General features: G+C 46.5%; 1 protein-coding gene across 5 annotated transcripts in view; it reads right to left on the bottom strand.

Moving 5' to 3' along the window:
• TEX2 (testis expressed 2) overlaps positions 1-22,829 on the bottom strand; it is a 109,622-nt gene extending 86,793 nt beyond the window's left edge. For 2 of the 5 annotated variants that reach the window (XM_070479790.1, XM_070479791.1), the window contains exon 1: positions 22,679-22,829. The gene's annotated coding sequence lies outside the window, so the exon portion shown is untranslated. Of the gene's footprint in view, positions 1-9,826; positions 9,918-22,678 lie in introns of those variants that run through there. The other 3 variants (XM_070479788.1, XM_070479787.1, XM_020905063.2) reach the window with 3 other exon arrangements.
• Between the last annotated feature and the right edge of the window lie 1,444 nt (positions 22,830-24,273).

Here is a 24,273-nt window from a genome sequence, read left to right as displayed (position 1 = left end):
TGCATTGGCAGGCAGATTCTTTTACCACTGAGCTACCTGGGAAGCCCTGGTGGAAGTATACTGCTTCCTAAAAAATTCTTTCATAATTTTGTGATTCAATGCTTACAAATGATGTTCATGAAAAAACAGCCTTAGACCAATGGCTGCCATGTTTCACCCTATAAACAGGCCCTTGTGTCTGGGACTAAGGGCCAGCTCAGGTCATATGGTGAGGCGAACATCCTAAGGAAAGAAATCATGTGGCTAGACCTCTGAAGTGACAGGTGAAGAAGTCAGTTCATACATTTACTTTTCATTTATTTTTAAAATTTCCTAATTTTTCTTTTTTTTAATATAGTTGACATACAATACTATGTTAGTTCCAGGTGTATAGCAATGATTAGACATTTAAACACATTATGAGATGACAGCCATGATAAGTCTAATAATCTTTTATCACCATAAAAAATAATTACAATATTATTGACTATATTCCTTATGTTGTATATTACATCCCCATGACTTAATTTATTTTATAACTGAAAGTTGTACCACTTAATCCTCTTCTCCTATTTTGCCCATCACATACTCCTTTCCCCTCTGGCAACCACCAGTTAGTTTATTCTCTGTATCTATTTCTGTTTTATTTCGTTTGATTTGTTAGAGTCCACACAAAAGTGAGATCATATGGTATTTGTCTTTCTCTGACTCATTTCACTTAGCATAAAACACTCTAGGTCCATTCATGTTGTTGCAAATGTCAAGATTTCATTCTTTTTTATGGTTGAGTAATATTCCTCTGTGTGTGTGTGTGTGTGTGTGTGTGTGTGTGTGTGTGTATCGTTTATAACTATCTCCTCCCATTCAGTAGGCTGCCTTTTCATTTTGTTGATGGTTTCCTTTACTGTGAAAAATCTATAGATTTCATGCAATCCCTATCAAAATATCAATGACATTTTTTCACAGAACTGGAACAAAAAAATCCTAAAATTCATATGGAAACACATAAGATCCCAAATACCCAAAGCAATCTTGAGAAAGCAGAACAACGCTGGACGTGTCACATCCCCTGATTTCAAACTGTACTACAAAACTGTAATAATCAAAATGGTATGGTACCGACACAAAAACAGACACAAATCAATGGAACTGAACAAAGAGCTCAGAAATAAACTAACATTTATATGGTAATTAATCAACAACAAAGGAGGCAAGAATATACAATGGGGAAAAGATAGCCTCTTCAACAAATGATGTTAGGAAATCTGGCCAGCTACATGAAAAAGAATGAAACTGAACTATTTTCTTATACCAAATATAAAAATAAGCTTCAAATGGGTTAAAGACTTTAATGTAAGACCTGAAATCATAAAACTTCTAGAAGAAAACACAGGCAACACACTCTTTGATATTATTCTTTTAGATTCGTCTCCTTAGGCAAAGGCAACAAAAGCAAAAATTAACAAATGGGTTCACACATTTTAAAGGCTGCTAGGCACAGATAACATCAGAAAGCCAGGTACAGTGGCAGAGCTCAAAGCCAACTGGACAGCAAGCAGGGAGATGCTCAGTCTGCTTTGAACCTCGGCCAAGAAGTCAGCAGCAACTTCATCTCTGCTCCTGTTCTTGCCGCAAGAAAACTGATAATAAGGAAAAGAGGGCACCAAACCAGATAAGGCCAGATCATTCCCTCAAAAGGTCACTGACGCCAAAGTCCTGACTCTTCAAAAGGTCCTTCAAATTAATCACAGTCTCTTCAGAGAAGCCTCATGAATTCCATGGCCTCCAAGACAACTGTTATTCCCCCAAATTTGTGGCAGTAAAAATAATGGCAGGACTCCTCTGAAATGCTTCCTCCTCAGAAAGACCTTCTCCAAGAACGTCTCCCCATCCCTTTAGTCTCTCTATTTTTCAGAATACTATATTATATGGCTACTTACTTCTTCCCCTCACAAAATACATCTCTATGTAGGCAGAAACATAGTTTATTTGCTGCTGTGACCCCAGTTTTGTACAGAGCAGACACTTAAAGTATTTACTGGTTGGTTGAATGAATGAATGAACACTACATACAATACCTAAGTAACTTGTTTATATTCTTTTCAGAAAATTCCATACAGTAGAGAAGATAAGCCTGTCATTTACAGTTGAGTATATTTTTAGAAACTGGGCATCAGGTTTTAGCTCCTGAATGTAACATATTATAACTGTTGTTATGAACAAGTGAGGTCTAATTTAAAACCCATATCCTCTTTATTCAGTAATACCCTTCCCAGGAACACAAGCCTTCCTAACTGAGGACTGTGGGCATGGTCCCTCTCCTTTCACAGCACCACTCTGTACACTGTTTCCGCTCAGAAAATGCATTTCTTTTAGGAAACTGAAATTCTAACCGGGTTGTTGTTCAGTCACTAAGTTGGATCCAACTCTTTACGACCCCATGAACTTCAGCACTCCAAGCTCCTCTGTCCCTCACTATCTCCTGGAGTTTGCTCAAATTCATGTCCATTGAGTCGATGATACTATCCAACCACCTCATCCTCTGCCGCCCCCTTCTCCTCCTGCCCTCAATCTTTCCCAGCATCAGGGTCTTTTCCAATGACTCAGCTCTTCGCATCAGGTAGCCAAAGTATTGGAGCTTCAGCATCAGTCCTTCCAATGTATATTCAAGGCTGATTTCCTTTGGGATTGACTGGTTTGATCTCCTTGCCATCCAAGGGACTCTCAAGAGCCTTCTCCAGCACCACAGTTTGAAAGCATCTATTCTTTGTGATTGTGATCAATTCTTTCAATCATCAGCCTTCTTTGTGATCCAACTCTCACATCTGTACATAACTACTGGAAAAACCATACCGTTGACTATACAGACCTGGATGCTGGGTCAAAGATAAGGATCCTTTAGGGACGGGGGGAATATTCTTGAGTGGTGCTGAGTTCTTAGACCTCAATGGCATAGATAAAGGCTCCTCTGCAAGTCATCATCCACTGAGGTGGCGGGAAGGGGTCAGAAGTGGAAACTAAAGAGCTGCTGCTAACAACAGGACTCCAGACCTGTGGCTCCAGGGCCTGCCCTTGTGTCAGAAGCGCCTGACTGCCTGCTTGCCTCATACAGAAGGCTGTTGGAAAGCACAACAGATGATCTGAAGCCAGGACACAAATCCAACAAATGCAGTTTTCTCAAGGTACTTTCTTAAACACATATTCTCAAATGGGAGAACTCTGAACTCATGTTATGCCATAATAAAGCAGGCAATGCCTCCTTTAAAACTGATATAACAAGTGATTTACCTAGCAAATTAACTTCAGGCTCTAAAAACACACTGGGTCAAAGGCTGTATCTGTCTTTCCACTCTAAGGGAAAATACACATAAATAACTAGGGAAATAAATGCAGAGTTGGTACTGCTTTTCTACATAATTTGCCCTTAGACAAAAAGAGCCTTCTCCCCAATCCCTAATGGGAAATACTGGGCCCAGCTCTGCAGGGGAAGGGGGCTACACCTTCCAGAAGCACTACTCTCAGGTCACATGACTTTCTCAGAAGGAGGCCTGGCTGCAGCTCCCAGCCCTGTTCAAACTTACTGTCCAACAACCCACAAGGTACATTTTCAAGCCACAGTCTGAACTCTTCAGTGAAAAATGGTATAATAACAGCAAACTCCCTTCTAAAATTCTCTCCAAAAACTTGCATCTTACTGTAAATCAAGGATTTTTACATCTACATGCAAAATTGATCTATGTGTACATGTGTGGTTTTCTAGAGAGATCTCACAGTGTTCAGAGGATCAAAAGTGCATGGCCTAAAAGTAGTTAAAACACTACTCTTAAAGGGCAGCAGAACTTTTTCCTTTGGGTTATTTTGGGAAACCAGGTTCGCTGATGGCTCAGTGGTAAAGAATCCACCTGAAGTGCAAGAGACTCAAGAGATGCAGGTTCAACCCCTGGGTTGGGAAGATCCCCTGGAGAAGTAAACGGCAATCCACTCCAGTATTCTTGCCTGTGAAATCTCATGGACAGAGGAGCCTGGCGAGTTACAGTCCATGAGGTTGCAAGGAGTTACTTACAAATAAGTAAGCATGCAAAGTTTCTCAGAGCCACCTCTGGTTTCTAACAAGTTAGGACCTGCCTGAAGTCAAATACTTTTTCCCAAGAAGTATACTAGGAATCTGCAGTACTAGCTACCATACTCCTTTTGTGGTGTGGATCCCCCACATTCCTGGGGATGCCTGACGACAGCCCACTGGACCTCACAGCTATGACAGCCCCTGAAATCAAGATGATGAGTCAGCAAGGTCTGCACTTAGAATGCTGACTCCTGAGTTTGCTTTGGACTCTTGGATGTTGACATTTCCCACTGCAAGCCGGTAACACGTCATAATAACTTACTGGTTTTTTGTTTCTTTTTTTAACTCAGAAACACACTATTTTATCCAGCTTCCTAAGCAAGATCAAAATTAATGTTGAGTCTTCAATGCTTCAGTACATCACTTAAGATACAGGACACATCTCCATAGAAACTTTCCTCCCAGGCAAGTTTTATCTTTGACTGAGCATTTCTACATCAAAATGTAACCCTAAAGTAATTGTTTCCACTGGTCTCTGACCCTTCTCAACCCACTGTGTCCTAGATATTAAAGAATTTTCAACATTCTGTAAGAATTAATACTTGTACATTTGCCCTCCCATTTAAAAATTATTTTTTTTATTTTTGTTTTAACAAACTTGCTCTCTGTGAGGTTTTTCTAATATGGAGATTTAAATATACTACAGATGACATAAACTCTCCACTTCCATCAATCCCAGATGCTGGATCTGCTGATCACACACCCTTTGTTTCTACAAGCCATGGAAGAAAGTGACTTTGTTACTCTAAAATCTCACTCTCATTTCATGTGTACCCAGTTACCAATATTCTTTCACACAAAGGGCAATTTTTGGTTTTCTTCCAAAAATGTGACCAAAGGTACAATGAATGGCTGAAAATGACTGCTTTCTGCTTGTTCTCCTGGACTACCATCTCCCTCCAGCATTTCTTCTAAACCAAAAGATACTATTGTATTTGGAAAATAATCAGTTTTTAGAAAAAGGTACCTTTACACTATTATTTCCAGAATGACTTAGATACACCGAAGGGGTATCTGCTGAGAAAATTGCAAAATAATTTCTAATTCTATTTGCTATAATTTGACAATACTATCTTAAATAGTCTAGTAAATGTACCATTTTGAGATGTCTCAAAGCCATTATCCTAATTGAAATCTATTTAAATGGACTAGTCAGTTTCTTTTCAAGTCACATAAAAGCACACACAGACCAAAGATCCTGCCTATTAAATCAAGGGGGGCTGGTAAGCCTGTAAAGTACATGTCACCAAAGGAGTAGAGATTTTAGCCTCAAAATACCTCAGCCATCTATCATGGCATATGTAAGCGGTGGTCTAGAGTTTCGCATGCTGACATACATATGAAATGAAGTATTAAACAGTCCTCCTTTTTAAAAAAATCGAAGTCAGGAAAAGCAGACATGTTCTATTCATCAGGCTGGTTTTCACTCCCAAGTTTTTGTTTCCCACGTTTTACTGTTTTCTTTAAACAGTAAACAGACCTTTCACTTCTCTGCATTCATAGAAAAGTGGAATGGATAATCCCAAACAACTGACTTGGGAATGCACTGCACTTTTTGGATAGCTTTCCATTAAAATGGGACAGAGGAAGAGGGAGGTAAACTGACTGGGGTCCCAGGTACAATGGGGAGAAGGAGAATTTAGGGGCTGGCAAGAAATAACTCACCTTCGGAAAACTGAGAGCCAGGGCCATAACTTCCTCTGTATTTACAAATCCACAGTGCTGACTCTTCATTAATTTTAGATGAGTTTCACGGTAGGTTTTTTGTAATTACCAACAGCTTGCATTACTAGCGCAGGTGCTGGCTCTATCAATTAAGAGATCTGGTTTCCTAAGCAGAGCCTCCCGGATCACATGCCCACCTTCACATGAAGGTGTGTGCTGTTGGGGAGCTACTAAATCCTCAGAAGTAGCAAGAGAAGAAGACCTTCCTCCAAGACCCCTTTCAGGGCCAGACCCCTGACCCTCTAGGACGCTGGGGGAGAAATTCAGAGAGAGGAAGAAACTCAAACTACCAAAGGTAGATGATGATCACCTTTGACTGTATATGTAACAGGGTTCTGTTATAATAACACACATGTCACCAGTGCTGTCTTATATATTGGTCTGCCTCTGGAAGAACTGTCTTTTTTTTTTCTTGGCTGCACCGCATGGCATGGGGGAATCTTAGTTCCCCAACCAGGGATTGAACCCAAGCCAAGCCCCTGGCAGTGGAAAGAAAGCACAGCGTCTCAACCACTGGACCGCCAAGGAAGTCCCAAGAACGGTCCTTCTGAAAGCAATTTCTTCTGTCTTTTCTGCCTCCAGCAAAACTAGAATAAGGAATATAAAACAGAATCATACTTTCATAAGCAGAGCTCACATCCTAGGACACACATTAGGTCCACAAGGAAAGAAGGGAGCCAGTGACAGTGAGGGCAGATGTGGGTTCCTAACCAGTTAGAAGCTGCAAGAGTAGACTGCTGGACTTCAGGCCAGGAATGGTAAGCTAAGACCCCAAGGGGCAGAGTCAAACAAAGCTGCAAGGCTCAGACTCCCAGTTCTCTTCCTACTTCACGGCCCCCTTTCTGGCTGCAGACCAAGAATCACCAGACCCAACAGAAAAGCCCGCAAGAGGGAAAAGATTAACTTAGAAGGCATTAGGATAAAAACAGAAGGAAGAAAAGGTGGTATAAAAGAGATAAACCCAAGAAAAGAGAAGCCCTGTGAGAATTTAGGGGGTTGATGGGGGAGATTGGGGCACTGATCAAAAGAAATTGATTAAGGAAACCAAGGAGAAGATATCTTGGTATAAGATACCTGGTTCAGAGGACAAATTTATCCAGTGCTCCCCCACAAAGGACATTTTAAGGATTTGAGGAGGGCAAAGAGGCCAGTAGTGAGGAAAGAGAATCTCAGGGGTCTAGGCTAGCCTGGCATGACTGGTGAGGAGAAGCCAGGCTTGCACACACAGACTTCCACCCACTGGGACCCTGGAGACTGTTCCAGGTTCTCCCTCTACTGTGAACTGGCCCCTCCTTTCCAAAAACCTGGCTTCAGAGCTCTTTAGACGAAACATAAAGGAACTTAGAGCTGGAGTTCTTCCTTAACCTAGCCTGATGCACGTGAACACCCCAGCCCACCACCACTGTCACTCGGCCAAACGCACACCACAAATACCCACAAGAGTTCACATTCAACTTGTGAGAAGACAGACTTCTCCCTTCCCCAGCCCAAAGTTAAAAACCCTGACTGAAAGAACTCGGTGCATTGTTTTCAGGAAGTGGGGGGCGGTAGTGTCTTGACCCACACCCCACTGGATGGTGGGTGCATGCTCTATAGGCTGTCTGAGAAGGATGAGGTTCTGCTCCAGGAAGACGACACTGGTCTAGCGCCTCCCAAAGCATCACCAGGACTTTTACTCCTGGAACCAAGACCTTACTGGGAAAAGAGCTGGTTACTTTCTAGACAAGACCTTACTGGGAAAACAGCTGCTTACTTTCTAGACACTCCACAAATAGCCCCAAAATGGAAAAAACAAATGAAAATTCCAAAACATACTTTAGTTAAAAAAGAAAAAAAGAAAAACTGGCACGTTGGCTTATAAAGTATTAACCTGGGAAAAAAGAATCTAACTAACCACTTTATAAGGCTTCCCTTGTGGCTCAGCTGGTAAAGAATCCACCTGCAATGTGGGAGACCTGGGTTCAGTCCCTGGGTTGGCAAGATCCCCTGGAGAAGGGAAAAGCTACCCACTCCAGTATTCTGGCCTGGAGAATTCCATGGACAGTATAGTTCATGGGGTTGCAAAAAGTCAGACATGACTGAGCGACTTTCACTTTCAACCACTTTATAATTAAGAATTTATCATGTTTAATTGCTATTCAAATACCTGCTTTAAGATTTTTGAAATGCCATCTTTAAAAAAAGAATGGCAAGCGGGTAAGGACTTCCTTTAGGAGAGTCACAGAAGACGGACACTCACTGACAGCCCAGGCCCGCCCAGTGACAGTCCCCAATCACAGCCACTGGCTTCTGAGCAGTGTCATCTGCTGAATGCTCAAGGGATCCTTGGAGGATCAGCCCACACTAACTCAGTATGGGGATAACCTATTTGACAAGCCCTTTCTCAAGCCTCGAAGAATCTGACCTGAAATCATCACGGTGGTGGGAGGAGGCGTTCTGAAGCCAGTCTCCAGGCTCCCTACTTGTCTGGCCGGACCCCTCGGTCCTTAGCAACAGCATCACACCACTGAGAGATACTGATGTGCCCTCCACAACCACAGGCAGGAAGAGGGGCCGACAGAGCTGAACCGCGTACCTGCCCCCGTCTCACTGTTGCCAAAACAAGAAACCAAAAACCTCTCATCGTGCTTGAAGCACCAATTTGCTCACTTGTAGAAAAGAACTCCTAAAACAGAAAAATGTGGCCAAAAAAATACTCCTTTCTTCCTGAGCTCGAGCACCCATTTCACTCAACACTAACCAATCACCGGAGCCCACCTGCTCCGTGCTCACTCAGCGCAGAGGTGGGGAAGAGGCCAGGAGACCCCACTTCAGCACTTAGGAGGAGCCCAGGAGAGCAGGACAGCACTTCTGGGAAGGGAAATTGAAGTTAACAGGTCAACAACTCTGGCAGATAACATAGGAAGGTTAAAATTCTCATCAAGCCCCAGTAGAGGGAGGTTTTAGAAAACAGTTAAGTCGGCAATTTCTGGAAGATTTCTTCTTAGCTGCAAGTCAAAAATGTACACACTTTAAACATGTCTTACATTTTAATTTGTGAGATTAACACTCTGTTAGTTGGAAGAACCTCTGGACCATCCACCCCAGAAAACCCTGGGCCCTGTACATGTTCCCTGTGCTGCCGAGAACGACTCTTATCACCTAATTCAGAAACTCAAATCGTGCTTTTTTCCTTCTATGAGGTTTTCGTACCACAAATCAGACCTCATGAAATAAAATTTCACTGCAGGCTATTAAGCCTCTGCCAACACTCCTCTCGATCACAGTCAAGCCTGAAGACAAAAGCTCAAATGACCAAATGAGTTTGGTTTCAGGCTCACAGCATGATCAATAGTCATTTCTGTTGGGAGTTTTAGCCTTAAAAAAAAAATTTAATGTTCCTGCTTTACTATAACCTACCCCATCAGGATCGAATACCACTCATCACCTCCCCACAGACATTAGCCTACCCTGGGAAATTAAAACAAAAGCAACTCCTTTCCCCTGGGCTTTCCACCACTCTTGACTTATTTTCCACTTTGATCTTGCCTGTGAACTTAGCCAAAGCCCGCAGCTCAACCTTCCCTGAGGATGGCTCCCTCTGGACTTCCTAGCACAGGTACTAGGAGACCCCACTATTTCTATTCTGAACCTGGGTGGGGGAATGGGAAACCGAACAGGGGCCGCATCAGACTAGTCACTTCTAACAGACATCTGGACACTGAGGACACAAGGACGGCCTCCCTTCCAGCTCAGGCGAGCGGCAGGTCCCTCAGTTGGATCAGAGGAAGCAACAAAATGAAGTAGGAGATGCTCAGCCCAGTGACTGCAGGGTGGAGAGCAAGCACCGTGAAGCCAGCCTCCCCTACCCCGAGCTCTCTGCCTATTGCTGGCCGCAGCCAGAGGTCCCCTTGCTCTCTGCACGGCTTCCCCCGTCCTCGTTGTCAACCGGCTTTTCCTCATTTGTCACCGTTAGGTCCCAGCAGGACCACACACACACATATGCACACTTCCCTTTACCTGCTCTCAGAGGTAAAATGATCAGCAAGATAGGGTTGGTATCTATCACATAGTCCACTCTGAATGGAATTCACCTTATACAAACATCTGCTTGGTCCACTACACCTGCCAGGAGGCGTGTTTTAAAATCTATGAAAAAAAAAAAAAAATCATTGCCCCCTCAGCCTGGCAGGCAGAAGTGACATAACCTGCCTACCGTCATTGAAACGTTTCCCTCCAGCCTTCCATGATCAGGGCACACATAATGAATCTCACAGAGGGTTTTCTTTTTAGAGCCAGGTGTACCCACACTACTTGGCTCTATTCTAATCCTCTCTCCCACCAGATCACAGTTGCCTGGCTGAGCTGTTAAGGTTTCCAGGACATGGAGGCATCACCTGCTCACCCTCCACCAGTGGTGTTCTCAACCAGCTGATGCCAGTTCCCACTTGGAGTTCCTGGGCACCACTTTGGTACCCACGCTGCTGTGAAGTCACACAGGTCTCTATAGTCTCTGGTTCTGCCATTTTCCTGGACTCTTTCCTGTCCCCTTAATACTCAGCTTAAAGCCTTCTTATAACCAGACTTGCAAGACTCCCGGAAGACATATCACTCTGGTCTTCATGACCTCTCTGGTTATTGGAGGCTCTGGTTCCGGGAACCAGTCCCTTCCTTCCAAAAATAAAAACAAAAACACACATTATCTAGGAAACCAGCTAGTAACATCCTATCAAACTGAGAAAACATCCCAGTTTTCTCCTTCAGGATCACAAAAGTTATAGAAGAAATGTCACCACCATCTCTGCCAAGTCCTTCCATTTCCTAGTTAGAAATTCATTGTTTTGGTGAAGATCCAGGGTTCCCCTATGAGTCTCTCCCACACGACAAGAGGGTCGGAGGAGCACCGGCAGGCTCCTCCCCTCAGCTGGAAGTGGCCCAGGAAGAGGGCGTCTCCTCACCGGCAGGGTCAGGGCTGAACACCGCCGCCTTCCGTTCTTCCCAGTGGCTGGAAGTCTCTGGCCGGACAAGGCACGACTAGAATCCCCTCCCACTGCTGCCAAGAGCGCGTCCCAGGTGGCTCCGCAGTAAAGAGTCCGCCTGCCAACGCAGGAGACAAGGGTTCATCCTCAGGTCGGAAGACCCCCTGGAGGAGGACATGGCAACCCCTCCAACGCACTCCAGTATCCTTGCCTGGGAAATCTCACAGAGAGGGGAGCCTGGCGGGCTACATACAGTCCATGGGGTCGCAGAGTCAGAGGTGACTGAGGACAACACCGCCAAGAACTCTTCTTAGGACCCACCTGGCATGATTCTGGAGTCGCGCCACCACCTGTGGAGCAGAGCCCAGGGGGGCCAGTGGGAATAAGAGCCAAGATGGAAAGCGAGGAAAGGGAGACAAACATGAACAGGGCAGTATCCCGACGCCAGAAAGACAGGAAGACTACTACATCCCTGTCTGTGGGTTGTATACGGTAGACTCCAACCGTGAGTTCTCAAATTGGAGCCCAGTGCAACTAAGCATATATTCAGTGAGAGTGATGCCCCCTGAGGGCAGGGATAGGAAGTCAGACAGGAGGGCCCCCCTTAACTCAGCAGGCAAATGCTTTTCAAGTGTGGGTCAAGACATGTTTCTCCTGTAAGACAGCGCTAAACCCACCAGACAGCACCAACCACAGATTCCCACGGACTATCCCTTAGCCCTCCACTCCCAGCCTGGCCATTTCCCTTCTCAGATTATCTAAAAACTATTCAATCCTTCCAATAAATCCAAGTGTTAAAGAGCGCTCTTCAAGGTCCCCCCGTGCCTAATGTGCCTACATTCATTCATTCATTCACTCACCCAGCAAACATTTAAGAAGCTCGTGCAGTGGGTCAGACGCTGAGCGAGGCACTGGGTGTATAATCGTGAGCACAATGGACGAGGTCCCTGCCCTCCTGGAAGAAGTGGGAAACCAGATGTCTCCTAAAGAACACGTCACAAGAGCGGGAAGTGGTGTAGACAACAAGAGAGAAAAAGGGAGGGAGGTGAGGAGGCGGAGCTGCCTCCTAAAGAGGGAGATGCAAGGTGGTTCAGCTCCTGAAAGGCTGAGCTCCCTTCCAGCTGGGAAGCGAAGGGTCATGGACTGTAATTAACCGAGAGGGGAGAGGCCTGGGCCCAGGCTGCAGCGGAGGCAGGCAGGGGGCGCGGAAACACAGAGGACTTTGCAGACCAGGTTCAGAATGTGGCTCTTATCCTCGGAGCAACAAGAAGCCTTCCTAGGATTGGGAACAAGGACGTGGTGTGATCATATTAGGAATTTTTAAGAGAAAGAGACCACTCTGGCTGCAGAGGGGTGAGGAGATTAGAGCGGAGGGAAAGCGGCTGTGGGAAGAACAGGGATGGCTGCTGCCGCCTTCAAAACCAAGAGAGTTGTTTAGACTACAGTGGTGGCAGTGAAGCTGAAAAGAAAGAGAACCGCTCAAGAGATGTTAAAGAGATGAAAATAACAGCACCTGGTAACGGACGAGATAAGAGCCAGCTTGCATTTGCAGTGAAGAGAAATGTCAATTACCTCCGGCAGCAAATATTGGCTGTATACACTGCAGCTCACTGGTATTACACTTACTTCCTTTGGCACCTATTTTTCAGAATTTCTAGAAAAATTTAAAGTTCTTCTCCTTACTTGCTCTTAAATCCATTCTTAAAAACTGTCAGCCGTTTTGAAACATATTTGTTAAGCATGTACTATGTACTAGGGAGGAAAAAGGTAACTAAGACAGCCCAGGCCCTTGGCATGTCTCCTCTGAACCTCTAAACCCCCTGGCAGTGAATGCAGCTACCAAGGGTGAGGTCACCCTACCACCCGAAACCTTTACATGAGCCACTCAACAGATGCCCGTCTACCTCTTAGAAATCTTCTGTGACACAAGAGCAGCACAAGCGCTTTGCATTGGAGAGGGTCACTCCTTATTTCATAAGATCTGAGCCCTGGAAGACATCCCGCATTAAATCTAACCTCTCAGGTTACTGAGCTGCCAAAACCGTGCTCTTAGAGGAAGATCATGAACCCCAAGAGGCAGGTCTTCCTTCTACATAATCAAACTCCTTTTTTCTAAAATATACTGAATTCGGGACCTACACAAGAATTGTGCTCTCTCATTTGTTGTCCAAATTAGTTTCTGCAGGATTTTTCCTATCGCAGATTGAACAGTGTAGCTCCAGGGTTTATGACACCATCAATGCGGCCACATGGAGCTATTTAACTGAGAATTAAGATTAAAACATCAGTTTCTCAGTTGTACTAGCCACCTTGCAAGTTTTTGATAGTCAAGGCAGCTAGAGGCCACCATAGTGACAGCACAGATGGGGCACGTTCTCAACACTACAGAAGGGTCTGTCGGAAAGAGTTCCACAGAAGGGCTACTACAAGGTTCTCTGCAGGTTTGAATTCTTAAAAAACACACAAAAGTTTAACAAATAAAGACTTTCAATATATAGCTGTGTCCTCCTTGATTTTATAAGTGAATGCTATAATCTGGACTTAATATACACCAAAAAATAGTGCTTTCTAGTTAGTCTCATAGTTTGGGGTTTGTGTATATTTTATTTGCCAGGAATGTTGAAAATAAACATATGATTCCTTGTGAGGAAGAAAGGGACCAGGATTTCACAAGCCACTGCGAAGATTGTCTTATTCTCTGTGTGTGTGTGTGTGTGTGTGTGTGTGTGTGTATGCACACGCTCAGTTCTGTCTGACTTTTTGTTACCCCCATAGGCTGTAGACTGCCCAGGCTCCTCTGTCCATGGAATTTTCCAGACAAGAATACTGGAATGGGTTGCCACACCCTTCTCCAGGGGATCTTCCTGACCCAGGGATTGAACCCGCGTCTCCTGCATTGGCAGGCAGATTTTTTACCACTGCACCACCTGGGAAGCTTCTTTCATATATATCTTATACGTTGCCCAATACAGTTGATATTCTCAGTAAATACACAAATTATTTGGCCATCTAATTTTGTGCCTACTTTTCATAAGCAGGTGTATAAGAGGCTTGCAAGAAATGTTCATTTCAGATTTGGAATGGCGACCACTAACACCAGTCCTGTAATATTGTCCTGTACTGATGTAGCATGCAGGAATTTTTTCTCTAGGACCATATCTACCATGTGATTTTATATCCCAAAGACATATTTATACTCTGACAGGAAATCCACCAACAATGCTTCAAATGTGAAACTACCTGGGAACAAGACTGGAAAATGTTGATAATTACTCAAACTGAGTGACAGATACAAGAGGCTCATCTTGATGGATGAAACTGGAGCCCATTATACAGAGTGAAGTAAGCCAGAAAGATAAAGACCATTACAGTATACTAACACATATATATGGAATTTAGAAAGATGGTAACGATAACCCTATATGCAAAACAGAAAAAGAGACTCAGATGTATAGAACAGACTTGTGGACTCTGGGAGAAGGCGAGGGTGGGATGTTTCAAGAGAACAGCATTGAAACATGTATATTATCTAGGGTGAAACAGATCACCAGCCCAGGTTGGGTGCATGAGACAAGTGCTCGGGCCTGGTGCACTGCGAAGACCCAGAGGGATCGGGTGGAGAGGGAGGTGGGAGGGGGGACCGGGATGGGGAATACATGTAAATCCATGGCTAATTCATTTCAATGTATGACAAAAACTACTGTAATGATGTAAAGTAATTAGCCTCCAACTAATAAAAATAAATGGAAAAAAAAAAAAAAAAACAAGAGGCTCATCTTTTCTTCTTTACTTTTGTGTATTTAAAATTTCTCTCCAGAATAATGGACTTTTTTTTTTTCAAGGAACTAATGCAACTATACACAAATTTAATCTGTTCTAACACATATTCTGGAGGGTAATTATAAACTTTGATATGGCTGGGTGCATAGTATTTTACCAAACCTCTCAAGCCAGGCCAAGAACCAACCCAGCCAGTGACCTGTTTTATGAAGTTCTCCTTCTGCGTGATCCTGGGCTGTGGTGGGCATTAGGAAGCACCGCGCTGAGCATCTTCAGAGGCCGGGTTCAAGTGGGTTCTGCTCTCAGCTGCTCGGAGCCGTCATGCTTATCACCTGACAATAAGGCCACTGTCTGCCTCATCTTATCGGAAGAAAAGGCTGATAATCAACTTCCCTCCCCATCCCAACACTAACGCAGATGCCTGCAGACTGAGGAACAATGCTTCCAGTCCAGCCCGGCTTTCAGGTGAGCCCTGCTGGGCACTGCAGTGGCCCCACGGCAGGCGCTGCCCAGTGGCTGGGCTGTGGTTAGCACGTGGCTGCCCCACACCACGCCACGCAGGGATGCCTCCAGTGGACATGCGCAGGAGCCATTTCAGTCCCACCTGCTGCCCTCTGGCTACTTTACACCCAGGATGATGGAAACGTGGACCCAAAAACACAAGCTCATCCCCTCCCAGGCCAAGTAAGCCAGCAAACCTCTCTAAGACACTCCCACGGTGCCTCAAGTAGTGACAGGCTCGGAGTCCCAGCCCTTCCCCTCTGCTCTCTGAGGCACCTGCCTCTCCTTCATCCGCTCCTCTTGGCCCTTCCTCACCACAGCCACACGGGCCACAAGCCACTCCCTCCCTTGAGGCGCCTTCCCAACACTGGCTCCCTCCTTTTATTCTTTCTTAGGGCCTGTTTTCTTCCCCCCTCAGAGGAAGGAGACTTCCAACTTCTCACAATTTAATGTATACAACACACACGTCAGTTGACTTGTTTACTGTCTAGACTACATAACGTGCTATGTGCCAGCAGGGAACACATCTGTTTCACTCCCCATTGGATTTCTTTCCAATGCTAAGCACAATGCTTGGCTCCAGCAGACACTCAGATAGATACTTGTTTAACGAGTGATGATCGCTGTTCAGTCAGTCCTTTCAGTGGTAAGATTTTTAAATTTTGTATTTCCAGCCCCAAATGATACATAGAACCATCTTGAGGAATACTGCTTAAAAGACAACATTAAGTGTAAGAAAGGACTTAAAAATGAGAAAGAGAACAGGCTGGCTTATGTCAGCTTTAAGTAACAAATGTGAAATGAAACTTATGAAATGCATATTGTGATTCTCAAAGGTTATTTGCAGGAATAATCCTACAAGGATTGGGGTGGCGGTGGTTTTAAATCTCAAAACCTAAACAAGTTGAAGAGGGCTCCTCTTGCCCTGTCCTGGTCTCAACTGTCAGGATAAGCCCAGGAGGGGCTCAGTTTGTCCAATCATCTCTTTGGGGGAAAGCCCTTAGAACCGATCTTCTGGGCAAACCCAACAAAGGTCACTAGGTTGTTTCAAAGCCCACCCATCAGCCATTCCAGCAGCTTCTTCACAGAAAGGCCAGATTCTTCTCTCAACAGTCCTATCTATGCTCACAGTGACCTGGCCTGTGGCTTTTGTTCACCAAAGAAAAACCAAAGAGGACTTGAGTCTTCTGCAACTCCCATAGGGTTCGTCCTTAAATTTAACAAAGTTCTCCCAATACACAGCAGATGTTCTAAAGGAGAACTCAGAATTTAAACTGGGGTCAATACACAGTAAGAGGCTGGGAATGTATGACCCCAAAGCAAAGGGAAATCTCACTTTTTGAACTGAGAAAACTTCCAGGGCACATGGCTTAGAAGATTTCAAAATGAGGGAGGGTCCACCTGAAACAACCACAGAACTCACACTGGGGAGCAACATAAGCCTGAGTTCTAGTCCCAAACATAAGCCCTTGTCCTCGTTGCGTGATCTTGAACACGTTACTTAACTCTGAACTTCGGCTTTCTCATCTTAGAATAAGACTGACACTAGGGTCTACTATTCATAAAGGCTTCCCAGGTGGCACAGGGGTAAAGAATCTGCCTGCCAATGGAGACAAATGAGACTGGGGTTTGATTCCTGGGTCAGGAAGATCCCCTGCAGTAGGAAATGGCAACTCATTCCAGTATTCTTATCTGGAAAATTCCATGGACAGAGGAGCCTGGGTGGCCACAGTCCACAGGGTCACAGAGTCAGACACGATTGAGCATAAGCAATCACAGGATGATGCGAGGTTGAAAAGTGGGAACAGTGCCTGGCACACAGCAATTCTCCATAAATGACAGTTACTCTTATTGTTATCACCTACCCATGTTTTCTCATTACAAAAGCACTAGCACAAACATCCACCTGAAACTTCAGGAGTCCTTTCCTTTCAAACATTTAACTTCTCAGATCCTTCAATTCATAAACTCACATAGTCAATGACACTGTATTGGAGGGAGCGGGAGGAGGAGACTAAGAAATCAAGTCCTCACTTTGAAGAGAACTTCAAGGTCCAGAGTGGGGAAATGAAGTGCCCAAGACACACATAATTAACTGGAGAAACCCCCAGGATGGCCAATGGGTCTCTTAATACCAGCTGCAGTGCTCTCTGCACCTCACTCAGAAACTCAGGGTTTCTGTACTTGCCTCCGAGCACCACTCTGATGAATGGGGCTGCACAGACACTTCACACGATGCAATTAAGCATCACAAGGAGCTTGGCCAGAGGCAACATGGAATCCTGCACAAAACCCTGAGGTGCTTTAAAATTCACACATAAGAGTATTCATATCAGCCCAGGTTTCCAAACTTCTCATAAGGATAGGTATTTTTAACTTGGGGTTTGAAGTTGACAAAGAACTTAATGAATAGGTAGAGAGCTGTCTGTCCACGGCTGGTTAGCTCCTGAAGTTAATGCTTCTCACGGGGACAAGAGTCAGCCAAAGGACAGAGCTTTACACAAACTGGAAAATGTTCCTGCAGCCCACAGATCATGGATTACTGCCTGGGCTCCGAGTGGCAAATCTTACAAGATGCTCCCTAGCTTTCCTCCAGAGCCACCTACCAGTTAACCTTATGTTCTGTCATTCGACAGCATCACGTGTTCCTGGCTCACGCTGTGCCAGGCACACAAATGACTTCTTGTAATCCTCACAACTACCAACAGAGAATGCACTAGCATGGTTCATCTGACCTAGGACCCCACTTCAGTTCAGTTCAGTCGCTCAGTCGTGTCCGACTCTTTGCGACCCCATGAATCTCAGCACGCTGGGCCTCCCAGTCCATCACCAACTCCCAGAGTTTACTCAAACTCATGTCCATAGAGTCAGTGATGCCATCCAGCCATCTCATCCTCTGCCGTCCCCTTCTCCTCCTGCCCTCAATCCCTCCCAGCATCAGGGTTTTTTCCAATGAGTCAACTCTTCACACGAGGTGGCCAAAGTATTGGAGTTTCAGCTTCAACATCAGTCCTTCCAATGAACACCCAGGACTGATCTCCTTTAGGATGGACTGACTGGATCTCCTTGCAGTCCAAGGGACTCTCAAGAGTCTTCTCCAACACCACAGTTCAAAAGCATTAATTGTTCGGCACTAAGCTTTCTTCACAGTTCACCCCACTAGGACACCATTATTTTACGTATGAAAAAAGGAAGTCCTGCCAACTATAACTGTCAGACCTCATAAATTTAAAAGGTACTTTGGCTTCCCTGGCGGCTGAGACCGTGAAAACATCTGCCTACAATGCAGGAGACTCGAGTTCGATCCCTGGGTCGGGCAGATCCCCTGGAGAAAGAAATGGCAACCCACTCCAGTACTCTTGCCTGTAAAATCCCATGGATGGAGGAGCCTGGTAGGCTACAGCCCATGGGGTCACAAAGAGTCAGACACAACTGAGCAACTTGACTTTCGCTTTCTCTTCTTTTCAGAAATGTTAAGATGAGACAAAGTGTATTGTCTTACGTTTGTGGAAATGTGAACATTGCCCCCATTTTACAGATAAAGAAACTGAGGTATAGAGAGAAAACAGTTTGCCCAAGGTCACAGAGCTAGTAAATAGAAGCACTGGGATACAGACCTGATAAGTCTGGTCACCTTTTCATGGCAGTAAACTCAGATTTCCCAAGAGTCATATGAATTACCCAAAAACACACCTGGCAAAGAGGCAGGACACAGGGTGCTAACATCTGCTCCACCATGAGCACATTAACTGTGGCAATTCTCTGAACATCTCTGAACCTGACCTTTCGTGTGTCCAAGAAGGCACTGTGTTAGACTATGATAAACTGCCTTTCTTCTTCTGGGAAAAGCAATGCGATATTCTATGGGAAAAAGTACATCTGGACTCAGAAAGTCCTAGACTGAAGTTCTTGTTCCAGGGAATTCCCTGGTGGTCCAGTGGCTAGGACTCTGCTTTCACTGCCGAGGGCCTTGGTTCAATCCTTGGTAAGAGAACTAAGATCTTGTTCTACCAACTAACCAGCTTATGCCCTGGGCAAGTTACTAAACTGCTCTCAGCTTCCTCTCCTGTAAACTGAGACTCTGTGTGTGTGCACCTGTGCACAGCTGCCCGCTCAGTCACTCAGTCATATCTCTTTGTGACCCCATGTACTGTCCTGCCACGCTCCTCTGTCCATGGAATTTTCTAGGCAATACTAGAGCGGGTTACCATGTCCTACTCCAGGGGATCTTCCCAACCCAGGGATCGAACCTGCATCTCTTGTATCTCTGGCATCGGCAGGTGGATTCTTTACCACTGCACCACCTGGGAAGTCCAACATTGAGGCTACCAGCATCTGTCTCCCTTAGAGGGCTGCTCAAGAACAAAAGAGGATATATAGGGTTGGCCAAAACGTGCGTTCAGGTTTCTCCATAAGATGTTATGGGGAAACCTGAATGAACTTTATGGCCAACCCAATATACACAGAGAAAGCAGCAATGGCAGAGCTGGAATTCAGCAAATGCTCTTTCTATACCAACCACCTTTTGCTTTGGGACAGAATTAAAGAACAAACAATTTCCTGTGACCTCAGCAACTCCCCAGGGGGACACTGGTGAGAATAAGGATCAGACAGAAGAAAGCTGACTCTGAGGGCTACTCAGGCAAAAAAAAATGAACTGGAAGCACCTGGAGGGCAGGGACAGCTGACCGACTTTCAAACTTTTGAGTAAATTCACTGACAGAGGGAAAGGTTAAAAAAGACTTAACACCATCAAATGGAGAAGGAAATGGCAACCCATTCCAGTACTCTTGCCTGGAAAATCCCATGGACGGAGGAGCCCAGTAGGCTGCAGTCCATGGGGTCGCTAAGAGTCGGACACGACTGAGCGACTTCACTTTCACTTTTCACTTTCATGCAGTGGAGAAGGAAATGGCAACCCACTCCAGTGTTCTTGCCTGGCGAATCCCAGGGACGGGGGAGCCTGGTGGCTACCGTCTATGGGGTCACACAGAGTCGGACACGACTGAAGCGACTTAGCAGCAGCAGCAGCAGCAACACCACCAAAAGACACTGGTCAACAGACATGAGGATGAAGAGATACCAAATCTGACACAGAAAAGCAGTCTTGGAAGATCCAGTTTGATTCCCCACTGTCCTGTTTCGTTCTTACAATAAGTAATATTCTCTGCATTTCACCTCTTTCTCTCTTCAAGAGCTTCAGAAAATCCTCAGAAGTTATGAGCTTTGGGAGGGAAGGTGAGTCATATGGATGCAGAAACAACCTGCTGACCTGCCTTTTTTCTCCATCGTACCCAGAATGCCTCAGTTTCTGGCACATGGCCAACTCTCAACAAAAATTAGTTGAGTGAATATTTTTTGACTGCATGCCATTTCACTGGGACCAGAACTCCCAAACGTCCTATACATTTATCCTACCTAAAAGACTAACAACAGTCTTTCCTGCTTCTTTTCCAGACGCATTCCAAAACCATAATCTCTAACGTGTGAACGATACACTCGGCAATGCTATTTCTCCAATCCTCTCACGTGATGACTTTCTACTTGCCCTTCAAACCTCCAACAAGGCCGGGTCCCCTTAGTCCCACCAAAACCCCTGCACTCTCTCTTCCCCTTCCTCTGTCCAGCCCTTGGGCTACTCGGCAGTTGCCTCAATTACCACCATCATCTGATCTGAATCGGTTTGTTAATCTCCTTCCTCTCAGGCATAGCACCTTTCCTGGAGATAAATGCAGGCAAGTCCAGTTCACCCACAGCTCTCCACCAGCCCCAACCCTGAGGCCCATGTGAAAAAAGGAAACCATATGGCAAAAATCCCACTCTACCCTCATCATCTCAGGAGGCTGTTTGTTTTACATAAAGTTTAGCTCAATCACCAACTTTTAGAAGAATCTGAAAGAATGCTGTAATGATTTAACGGTTGGGTAAGAGCTGACAGGGCTTCCCTAGGGGCTCAACGGTAAAGCATCTGCCTGCCAATTCAGGGGACTCAAGCAGTTTGATCCCTGGGTCAGGAAGATCACCTGGAGAAGGAAATAGCAATCCACTCCAGTATTCCTGCCTGGGAAACCCCATGGACAGAGAAGCCCGCAGGCCACAGCCCATGAGGTCGCAAAGAGTAGAACCCGACTCAGTGACTAAACAACAACAACCAGAGCTGACAAAAATGGCACTTTTGCTCTTTCAATACCTCCCTGGAGATAAGTTGCACTGTGTCACCCAGCTCTAAATCCACAAACCCAGACTTCCAGGAATTCCCTGGCAGTCCAGATGTAAGGACTTTGTGCGCTCACTGCCCAGGGCCCTGGTTTGATCCCTGGTCCCAGAACTAAGATCCCATTAGCTGGGTGGTCAAAAAAAAAAAGGAAAAGAAAATCTAAACTTTGCAAACACTCCCCATTCCAGAGTTTAAGGACCATTTGCGCCTCTTGTTTTTCCTTATTGGCTTCCACATAAAAGTTACTCATTGTATTCCTTCCAGCTTACATCAGGCTCCTGAAAGGACTCCTTTAAAGCCTTTGATGAAAACCATCAAAACATGCCAAAGGCTGGTTTCTTTTCAACGTCTGCGCAGAGCAGCCAAGGTGTCACAACCTAGAACTTCAAACATGAATATGGCAGCAATCTTGCCTTCATGGAGCCCACGCTTTTCCTCCAAATAAAAAAGTATGCTCTCCATGGGCAGCGTCTCTTAAAGACGGTAGTGACAAAGTACTTATCGGCTTTGGCGGAAGAGCGAGGGTGGAGACAGGCTTTGCCCTTACATTGGATGCCCTGTAACCATAACAACCGATGGTTTCAGTAACCATCAACCCACCGAGGGGCTAAGTTTTTCAAAAGGCATTTTCAAGAGGGGAAATCTCCCCTGCACCGACTCCCGTGTCAGCCGAGCGTTCTGGGGAGCGGTTCAGCCCATCTCTGGTCCCACCGATTCGTTCCTGCGCTCGCCAGCAGCACAGCCTCCGCCGTCACACCCCGCGCTCCGGGCAGGGCACCTGGCGTTAGGCCTCAGCCCAATGTCACTTGTTAACCTTCCAAAACCCCCGGCGTTCGGAACGCGGTCGTCTCAAGTCTAAGGCACGCGAACCACCCACTGCCACCCGCGATTTCCAAGAGCTGGCGAAAAACAACCGGAGGAGCTGAGAGCCTCTGAAAGGATCCACTTAAAAGTAACTGCGGTTCTCGACTTCCAGGCGTTTCGCGACGTGAGCGCCGGGGGAGACCAGAACCTGGGGCCCCATTCATAAAATTACAAGCTGTTTTCCTTCAGTTTGCGTGTGGATGGTCCTCCCCGGCTGCGGCCGAGTCCGGAGCCCGTGGACGGCAGGCTGGGGGGCTGGCCGGCGGGCACCTCTGGCGGGGTGAAGCCCACACCGCCCCACACCGCCCCCAGAAGAAAGAAGGTTGCGCCCGGGGGCCTTGCGGGTAGGTGTCCCTGTCAACTTAATCGGGACCGTGACAGCGGGGAGGGGCCCTGAAGGACCCGACCCCCGCGCCCAGCCGCGCCAACGGCCGCCAGCCCCGGGACCCTGAGGAGCCGGAGCCGCCCCCAGCCCCGGCCTTCTCGGTGGGCGCTCCCTCCACCGCTCCGCCCGGCCCCGGGAGCTCTCACCCCGGATTCACTGGCTGCCTCATTGTACTGTGCCGGCGCCGGGGCTTCACGGCCGCCGCAGACCCCGCTCCGTTTCGGGCTCGGGCCGCCGTCCTGCCGCCCGCCCGCCTCCGGGGCACCGGCCGCCCCGCCCCGCCGGCGGACCCGCCCCGCGCCCGCGGCCGCCGCCGCCAACCAGAGGGCGGCGGGGGCGGAGCCGGCCCCGCGCCAGGCCCGGCCAATCCAGCCCCTACCAGCGCGCCGGGGAGCGGCCGCGGAAATGGGCGTGCGATTGGTCGGGTCTGTTAAAGAGGCCGCCGCCCACGGGGCTGGGGAGAGGGGCGGCGGCGGGGGGTTACCTGGAAGAGCCCGGGGTGGAGGAGATGAGACCTTCTCTTCTCTCCTAGTCCAGCAGCCTCGCTTTCCCCAGCACTTTGCATTTATTAATTTCCTCTTCCTAAAGTCTAGCAACAAGTGGGGGCAGAATCTGCCTCTGTCAGAAAGAGAAACTGAGGTCCCCAGGGTCTCCTCGCTAGGCACATTGACTCGAATTTGAGTTTCATAGGGCCGTCAGACACATCTGTTCCCGTCCAGTCCCAGAAATTGGCTTAAAAATTATCCAGCTTCACCCTGGAGAATTTTGTAAAACATATTTAACACACATTCCCTGTGTCTGAAATGGGACTGGGGAAAATATGTATTTTTCAGCATCCGTCCCCCAGGGTGATTCTGATGTAAGTAGTTGGTACAAGAGCCACACATACAGGCAGGCACTTATTATTTCAAGTCCCTCATGGCAATGAAGTTCAAGTGCAACTGCCATAAATAAAAATAAGCTTTTCTTTAGCCTCAAAAACAGTAATATGGTTGCGAGATTTGCTAGTTTGGCTGGAGGTCGCCTACTGAGAAACTCAGGACAGTTCCCTGAGTGGGTCATGCCAAGAACTGAGTCTGAAGGGCACCGGGCTGGGCTAAAGCAACAAGGCAGTCTTGTTCTCTGACTCCCGAGACAATGTTTAAATACTTAAATGGCAAAACACACCCTTCCTTGTTGCCATCACCAGGCCCAGTCATAACCCCAGGAAGGTGCCTGGGTTCCAACGCCATCCAGCCCAGCCCATTCTCCCAAACACATGCCTCTCCTCCCGGTGTCCCAGACATCCATCTGACCCAGAAGTCCCTGCCTGAAAGTGAGCCTCTTCTGCCTAGACCCCTCCTATGAGAAGCAAACTGCCTCCAAAGAACAGCCATATCGCTGTTGGTGGTGGTGGTGGTCATGGTGTTTTGGCTGGTTGTTCATTTGTTTTGGTTTTTCTGTGATTTCTGTGGGTGTTGTGTTTGTCAGGAACAGCTCAACACACACATTCATCAGCCTCATCGAGATTAAGTCTCTGGGTTGCAGACATCACTGACTGGGAACACTATTTGCTTCCCTTGGCCCTCCCAAAAGAAAAGGAATTCTTGTTTTAAATGCAGAGGGTTCCAGCCTTGGGTATCTGGAAATGTGCAACAAAGGCAGTTAGCACTAGAGAAACAGCCCAAAGTTCATCTTGGCCACACCTTAGAACCTCCACGGTTTGGTGGGAGTGGAGTGGGCAGTGAAGGTGGGCGGGGGG

Source organism: Odocoileus virginianus, chromosome 17 (assembly GCF_023699985.2).
Source record: "Odocoileus virginianus isolate 20LAN1187 ecotype Illinois chromosome 17, Ovbor_1.2, whole genome shotgun sequence".
NCBI lineage: Eukaryota > Metazoa > Chordata > Mammalia > Artiodactyla > Cervidae > Odocoileus > Odocoileus virginianus.
The sequence above is the reverse complement of the archived record's forward strand: the minus strand, read 5'-3'. Positions and strand labels throughout refer to the sequence as shown.